Source organism: Anomaloglossus baeobatrachus, chromosome 11, assembly GCF_048569485.1.
Source record: "Anomaloglossus baeobatrachus isolate aAnoBae1 chromosome 11, aAnoBae1.hap1, whole genome shotgun sequence".
Taxonomy (NCBI): Eukaryota; Metazoa; Chordata; class Amphibia; order Anura; family Aromobatidae; genus Anomaloglossus; species Anomaloglossus baeobatrachus.
In genome coordinates this window covers 14,512,084-14,519,587 of record NC_134363.1, presented here as the reverse complement: position 1 = coordinate 14,519,587, position 7,504 = coordinate 14,512,084, and positions in this window count along the sequence as shown.

The following is a 7,504-nucleotide window of genomic DNA, read 5'->3' as shown; positions in this document are numbered from 1 at the left end:
TGCTACCATGCGCCCTTGTTGATCCCTGTCCCCCATGGTCCCATGCCTGCCGCCTTGGTGATGATGAACGTCTGGACCTTGGTGATGTTGTTGTGTCTTGCGCATATGAATCCTCCTGTAGTTCCTCCCCTTCCTGTTGTCCCACCCCCTGACTCCGAATAGTGTTTAGCGTGTGCTCCAGTATGTAAATGACTGGAATTGTCATGCTGATAATGGCATTGTCAGCGCTAAACATATTCGTCGCCATGTCGAAACTGTGCAGAAGGGTGCATAGGTCCTTGATCTGAGACCACTCCATCAGGGTGATCTGCCCCACCTTCGCATCTCGTTGGCCCAGGCTATACGTCATGACGTAATGCACCAGGGCTCGACGGTGCTGCCACAGTCGCTGTAACATGTGGAGAGTCGAATTCCAGCGTGTCGGCACATCGCATTTCAGGCGATGAACCGGCAGGCCGAAAGACTTCTGGAGCGATGCAAGTCGCTCAGCTACGGCGGTTGAACGGCGGAAGTGAGCAGACAGTTTTCGTGCCCTGGTCAGAAGGCCATCTAGGCCGGGATAGTGTGTTAAGAATTGCTGGACAACAAGGTTCAACACGTGAGCCATACAAGGCATGTGTGTCACCTTGCCCAGGCGAAGGGCCGCACCCAGGTTTGCAGCATTGTCGCACACGGCCTTACCAGGCTGCAGGTTGAGTGGAGACAACCATTTATTAAACTCGGACCGCAGAGCTGACCACAACTCCTCAGCTGTGTGACTCCTATTCCCAAGACATGTCAAGCTAAAGACCGCCTGATGCCGTTGCGCTTTTCTGCCAGCATAGTAATGAGGGGTGCGTGATTCCTTCTGCGCAGTGAGAACGCTGGTGGCCTGACCAGGCAGGCTTGGGGCGGAAGTGGAGGACACAGATGAGGTGGAGGAGGCAGAAGCAGTGGCGGAACTTGGACAGACAGAGGATTGACACACAAGTCGTGGGGACGGCAAGACTTGTGCAGCAGACCCTTCACCATCTATCACCATAGTTACCCAGTGCCCAGTCAGCGACATGTAAGGTCCCTGTCCATGCTTACTAGTCCAAGTATCGGTGGTGAAATGCACCCGTTGACACACAGAGTTTCTCAAGGAAGTGGTGATGTTGTGTGCGACATGCTGATGTAGCGCGGGCACACCTTTCTTAGAGAAGTAGTGGCGACTGGGCATCTGGTACTGGGGCACAGCGACAGACATAAGGTCTCTAAAATCCTGTGTGTCCACCAGGCGGAAAGGCAGCATTTCGGTAGCCAAGAGCATACAGAGGGATAAAGTCAACCTCTTAGCTTTGTCATGGGTCGCAGTAAATGGCCTTTTATTTGTCCACATCTGAGGGACAGAGATCTGGCTGCTGTGTGTAGACGTTGTTGAGTAGGGTGTCCCTGGAAAAATGCAGCTTTGTGAGGAAAGTGCAGGTGGAGACATGATTTCGCCTTCATCCAACATTGGTGCTATCGATGTCTGAGAGAGCTGTACACACGCACTTGTTTCCCCTTCCAAACCAACTGACGACCTACCAAGCAAACTGCCTGTTGCGGTTACAATGGTGGAAGTTGTGCGTGGAAAACCAGGTGTGACAGCTGTCCCCACAGTCCTAGAAGATGAAGAGCGCGCGGATGCACTGGAAGGGGCAGGCGGTGGATGGTTCGCTCCGCTAGGCCGCTTTGCAGCATGGTGAGCTTCCCACTGGGACATATGATATTTATTCATGTGACGATTCATGGAAGAAGTTGTCAAACTGCTGAGGTTTTGACCTCTTCTAAGAGAACCATGACAAATTTTACAGATCACATAATTTGGGTGATCTTTTGCTATGTCTAAAAAGGACCAGGCTAGGCAAGGCTTAGAGGGCATGCGACCTGTTGATCCACCCCGACTAGTGCTCAGAGGCAGAGTGGTGGCTGAGGATGCAGTTGTAGACGTGCTACCAGTACTCCGACTCTGTCCAGGAAGGCGCAAGGTAACTTCGTCATCAGTTGCATCCTCCTCCACCACCTCTGTTGACCTCCTCAAGTGCCTGACTGTGGGTTGACAGTAGGTGGGATCTAGAACTTCCTCATCAATTGTTGTGTTTGCACTCCCCTCACCCTCAGACCGAGCCTCTTCTTGCCCTGACCGAATATTTAAGTTGTCATCCCAATCTGGTATCTGCGTCTCATCGTCATCAGTATGTTCCTCATTGTCTATAACAACAGGTGTTACAGTTGGTGAAAAAGGGTCAACATTATGCTCAGAAACTTGGTCCTCACGGCCTGAATCAGAGTCACAAAGGTTTTGGGCATCACTGCAGACCATTTCCTGTTCTGTACTCACTGTAGCTTGGGAGCAGACCTTTGATTCCCAGGCTATAGTGTGACTGAACAGCTCTGCAGACTCAGCCATCTCAGTTCCACCATACTGTGCAGGGCGGATGGAGACTTCAGAGCTGGGAGAAAGCAAGTTTGATTGGGATGACAACTCAGAGGACTGGTGTTTTTTGGATGTGGTATTTGAGGTGGCGGAGAGGGCACTTGTTGGACCACTTGAGATCCATTCAAGCATTTTCCTTTTTTGGCCATCATCTACCTTTGTTCCAGTTGTCCGTGTCCGTAAAAAAGGGAGCACATTGGATTGTCCACGGTAAGTAGTAGACATCTTACTTTTGCTGGTAGATGGTCTATCTTCAGCAGATGTTAATGGAGCTTTGCCACCTTCCCCACGGACAAACCCTTTTTTTCCTTTTCCACCACGCCTCTTCCCCTTTCCACCAGCATCTGTCATTTTGCCACTCATTTTGATTGCGACAAGATTGTGCACTTAAAATGTGGTAGTAAAAATTGAGAGGTGGTGTAGATTGCAGCGGTGGTCTAGCTTTATTAACAGCAGAATAAACAACAATAATTATCACTGACAATGCAACTACGGCCCTTAAACTGGCAGCAGTGTTTGCTAGTATAATGGCTTAGCTACAATGAGTTTGAGTGTGCAATGCAGGTAGAGGTGCTGCAAATATCTGTGCACTACTGGGACAATACAGAAGTCCAACAGCCACGTTTAGGATGCCACTAAGTTCACTCAGTGTTTGCTAGTATAATGGCTTAGTAACAATGAGTTGGAGTGTGCAATGCAGGCAGAGGTACTGCAATTATATTTGCACTAGTGGGACTATACAGAAGTCCAATAGCCACGTTTAGGATGACACTAGGTTCACTCAGTGTTTGCTAGTATAATGGCTTAGTAACAATGAGTTGGAGTGTGCAATGCAGGCAGAGGTGCTGCAAATATCTTTGCACTAGTGGAACTATACAGACGTCCAATAGCCACGTTTAGGATGCCACTAGGTACACTCAGTGTTTGCTAGTATAATGGCTTAGCTACAATGAGTTTGAATGTGCAATGCAGCCAGACGTGCTGCAAATATCTGTGCACTACTGGGACTATACAGAAGTCCAACAGCCACGTTTAGGATGCCACTAGGTACACTCAGTGTTTGCTAGTATAATGGCTTAGTAACAATGAGTTTGAGTGTGCAAAGGGCAGGAGGGTACAGTGGCAGGGTTGTGGGTCTGGGTAGAGGAATGGAAGCCTGTCTTTCTAGCCCTCCTAATGGGGAAATGCAGCGAGGAAATCCCTGACCTTAGCTACACAGACGCTGTCATCTTGTGTAGCTGTTAAACTCTGTTTTCAGGACCTGTCACCTATGGCTCTGACCCTGCCGGTATGAGCCCTTAAAAGGACTGATAGAAAGTGCTCTCCCTAAGCTGTCCAGCACTGTGTATGGAGCGCATACAGCAGTATCAGCGATAGGACTCAGGACAGAGCTGCGCCAGTGATGTCTGACACCAAGGACGCAGAAGGCAGATAATGGCGTGCTGGAGGAAAATGTCCGTTTTTATAATGCAGGGACATGTGACATGGACATCCTATCACACATGCCGTTGCTTCTCTGGCTAAAAGTCCACTTAGCTGTGTGTGTGTCTGGGATTGGCTGATATGCTGGCCCTCCCCACTACACACGCGCGCTTAGGGAAGGAAGACAAGGAAAAAAAAAAAAAAAGGCGATCGCCATTATCCAAACAGCAGTGATCTGAATGCGCTGTTCCCGCACACTATACACTGAAATTTCATAATAGTGTGAGTCACAGAGTGACTTACACTATTACAGCGGAAAGCCAGCAAGGAATTAGCTGTTTTTTTGCTGCTAGAACCGTTCTCGAACGTATCTAGAACTATCGAGCTTTTGCAAAAAGCTCGAGTTCTAGTTCGATCTAGAACAGCCCCCAAAATCACTCGAGCCTCGAACTGGAGAACCACGAACCTCGAACCGCGCTCAACTCTACTCGTAAACACAAAACTCACAACACATAGGGGAGACAATATGTGTTGTGAAAACCAACAAAAAAGGGGGAAGTAATGCTCAAAAGGGGAATTCTCACACCACTCAGAAGTGCTAAATATATCCCCATACACAGGAAAATCACAAAGACCGGGACCACTGGAACTAAAGCTGAAGCTATCTTCAGCAAATACAGGAAGGAAGCCATACTTTAGAGAGTAAAAGACAGCTGCACAAAGTTATTCGCAACCTGAGCTCTTAGATCCTGCTCACTAGTCTACAGGAATTAACTCCTGCAGAGCTAAAGACCAATGCACCTGAACCAGCCAATGCCCGACTTTTACTAAAAATACAGAAGTCTCAGTTGCTTGTCAGACTCTGGGATGTGAACAGAGTCTGACGATGCCGTTCCAGCAGATGTGTGCAAAGCCGACCCTCGTATGACACCCACACCATGGTTCCAGGAGTAGGACCAGTGTGACATTTCCTCATGACATGGAATTGATCACAGGTCTCAGAAATTAAGGAGTTCCTTGTGGATTTTCTAATCTAACCATACAGGATTCAGAAGAGGAGTACCCAGAAATTGTAATTTTTGTAAAGTGGCATCAATAACCACTATTTCATTTATGCCAGGATTTAGAATGGGAGGACCACCATTTGACTCTTGAAGTGTATATTTTGCTGGAATTTTTGGGGTATAGCAGTTTACATTTGCAGATACTCATGTGAGGGTGTTTTATTCAATTAAATTATTTTTTTTCTTGTGTCTATTTTTTCTAACTGAACACTTACCGAGAAAGTAATGTGAGTGTCTGATAGCCTCTTCATAACTAACCCATGGGCTTGACTTTAGCTTTCATTTTACAGCTGACATCAATCCCAAATGTATTACCCCGATTCACACTGCACCAGGGCAAGCAGAAAGAGCCAGGAAAAGCATTGGATTTGGTGCAGCTAAGGGATGCGCTACTTCTGGAGCGGCTGCGGGCTGCTATCTTTTGGTTTGGAAGGGCCAAAAAACTCTGAGCCTTCCCACCCTGATATTATCTGCCCCAAGCTGTCTGCTTTACCATGGTTGGTTATCAAAAATAGTGGGGACCCATGACGTTTTTTTAAATTATTTAAATAAATAATTTAAAAAACAGCATGTAATCCCCTCTATTTTTGATAACCAGCTAAGGCAAAGCAGACAGCTGATGGTTTCAGCTCACAGTTGTCTGCTTTACCTGCATGGGGGGACCCCAAGTCATTTATTTTTTTAATTTTATTTACAGCAGCATACAGAAATCTTCCTTATGCAAAAAAGCTTGTTAATTGGGTGTGCTGCAGCCTTTCAACAATCTATTCATTTAGAACAGAACCCAAACTCAGAACTCGGAGATGGACTCCCATGAAAAGTCCATTTTTGGGTTCAAGCATCGAACACTAAGTTTCCAGTACAAACAATAAACTTTACAGTTTGGGTTCACTCATCACTAATCCTTCGATTTGATCATGTTTAAAGATGAGTGACCCTGATAAGTAAAGTTCAGTGGTTGTACCGAACACGGACTTTACAAAAAAATCAGTGTTAGAGTTCAGAGTTTGGGTGCTTTATGTATGCAAACCATACATTCGAGCATTACTATGCTTGGATGTTCTCAGTACTCAGCCGAGAATGAGTGGATTCCAGACTTGAATGGCTCGCACTGGAGGCAACAAGAATTTTACTGAATGTAGTGTACACTCAAAAAAATGGAAAAGCCCCCACACCTTTCCCTGGAAGTATTCTGTTTATGGCAGTATGTGGGCAGAGACCCGAACTGCCCAATCAGTGAATTCCATTGGGGTTCAGGTCAAGTCCAGGTCCAGAACCAAACTTTATTTAAATTCTGGCTTAACCTGCCGGACTGAATGTCAACGGGTCCGCTCATCTCTAATCATGTTTCTATAAAGTCATAAAGAGACAATATTTTGCTTGATGAATATTTATTGAAGCGTTCAGATAATCACATTTTAATTTACATTTAATAGCTGCTGATATACCAGTGCCAGCATGACAAACATATTGGGTGTCGCAAATCCCCCCAAAAATATTGATTTGTTTAAATCTGATTATTTAGAAAAGTGTCCCAGCTCCCGAATGCAAAGCATAGAAATAATTTGGAAGGCGTTACTCATCATCGTATCCTTCTATAACATTTGTGATCAACAAAAATCAGAGGAAGATCATTAAAATTGATTGTTTTTCATTAAACTTGTCATTAATTTTTGAAGATTTCTGATAGTCTTAGTGCGTTCTGAATTTTCTTCTAATCTCATTAGAGATGTCAAATTTTAATTAGCAGGAAGCGGTAGTAATATATCCTTTAGATTCGTTTTTTGTTTTTTCCATCTATATAAACAAAAAGACAATCATAATTTGGACAAAAGGTTCTGTAAATAAAAAGTTCTAATTTTTCCATATCACAAAAATCCTTTTTTATAGTATTAGATGCATAAAAGCTGTCTACACATAAGATATCTTTGAATCAATATTACGTTAAATGTTGCCTTATTCTGATTATACACACATTGAGCAATACACTCTTCTCATGATTTACTTTTTCTCACCAAAATTATTTATTCCGCCCTATAATAAACATCCCTCCACTAAAGTATTTTGGAATCCTCTTCTTTGCACTTATCATCTTAATGGTTGTTGGGTCGTGGTAGAGAAGCTTGGTGTTGAATTAACTTTAGAAATAGGTAAACTAAATACAATTATTTTCACTAAATATTCTGATTTCATTATAACTCATAGTAAAAAAGGCATAAAATGGAACTTTTCTCTTTACTTTCTCGGTGTCGACTTGTGACAATATAGGACAATTTTTGTGAAAAAAACACAGACAGAAAATTATCGTAAACCCCTTTCCTTTTATTTCCATCAGTGCTCTAATTTACAAAATTTATCAAGTCTGTGCAAAATTTTTACTCATGAACTTTAAACATGAATGTTCTCATTTCATGACAAAAAACGCGTCTAGCCAGTGGAAAAGGATGAAAAATTGTTTTTTCGATGATGACAAAACTATTCTAAAAAAAAAGGGCAAATTCACAGTACATATAATTATTGTCTGGATTACAAGCACAAGTCATGGACAAGTAGTACTGCCATGCTCGGCTGCTTGGCA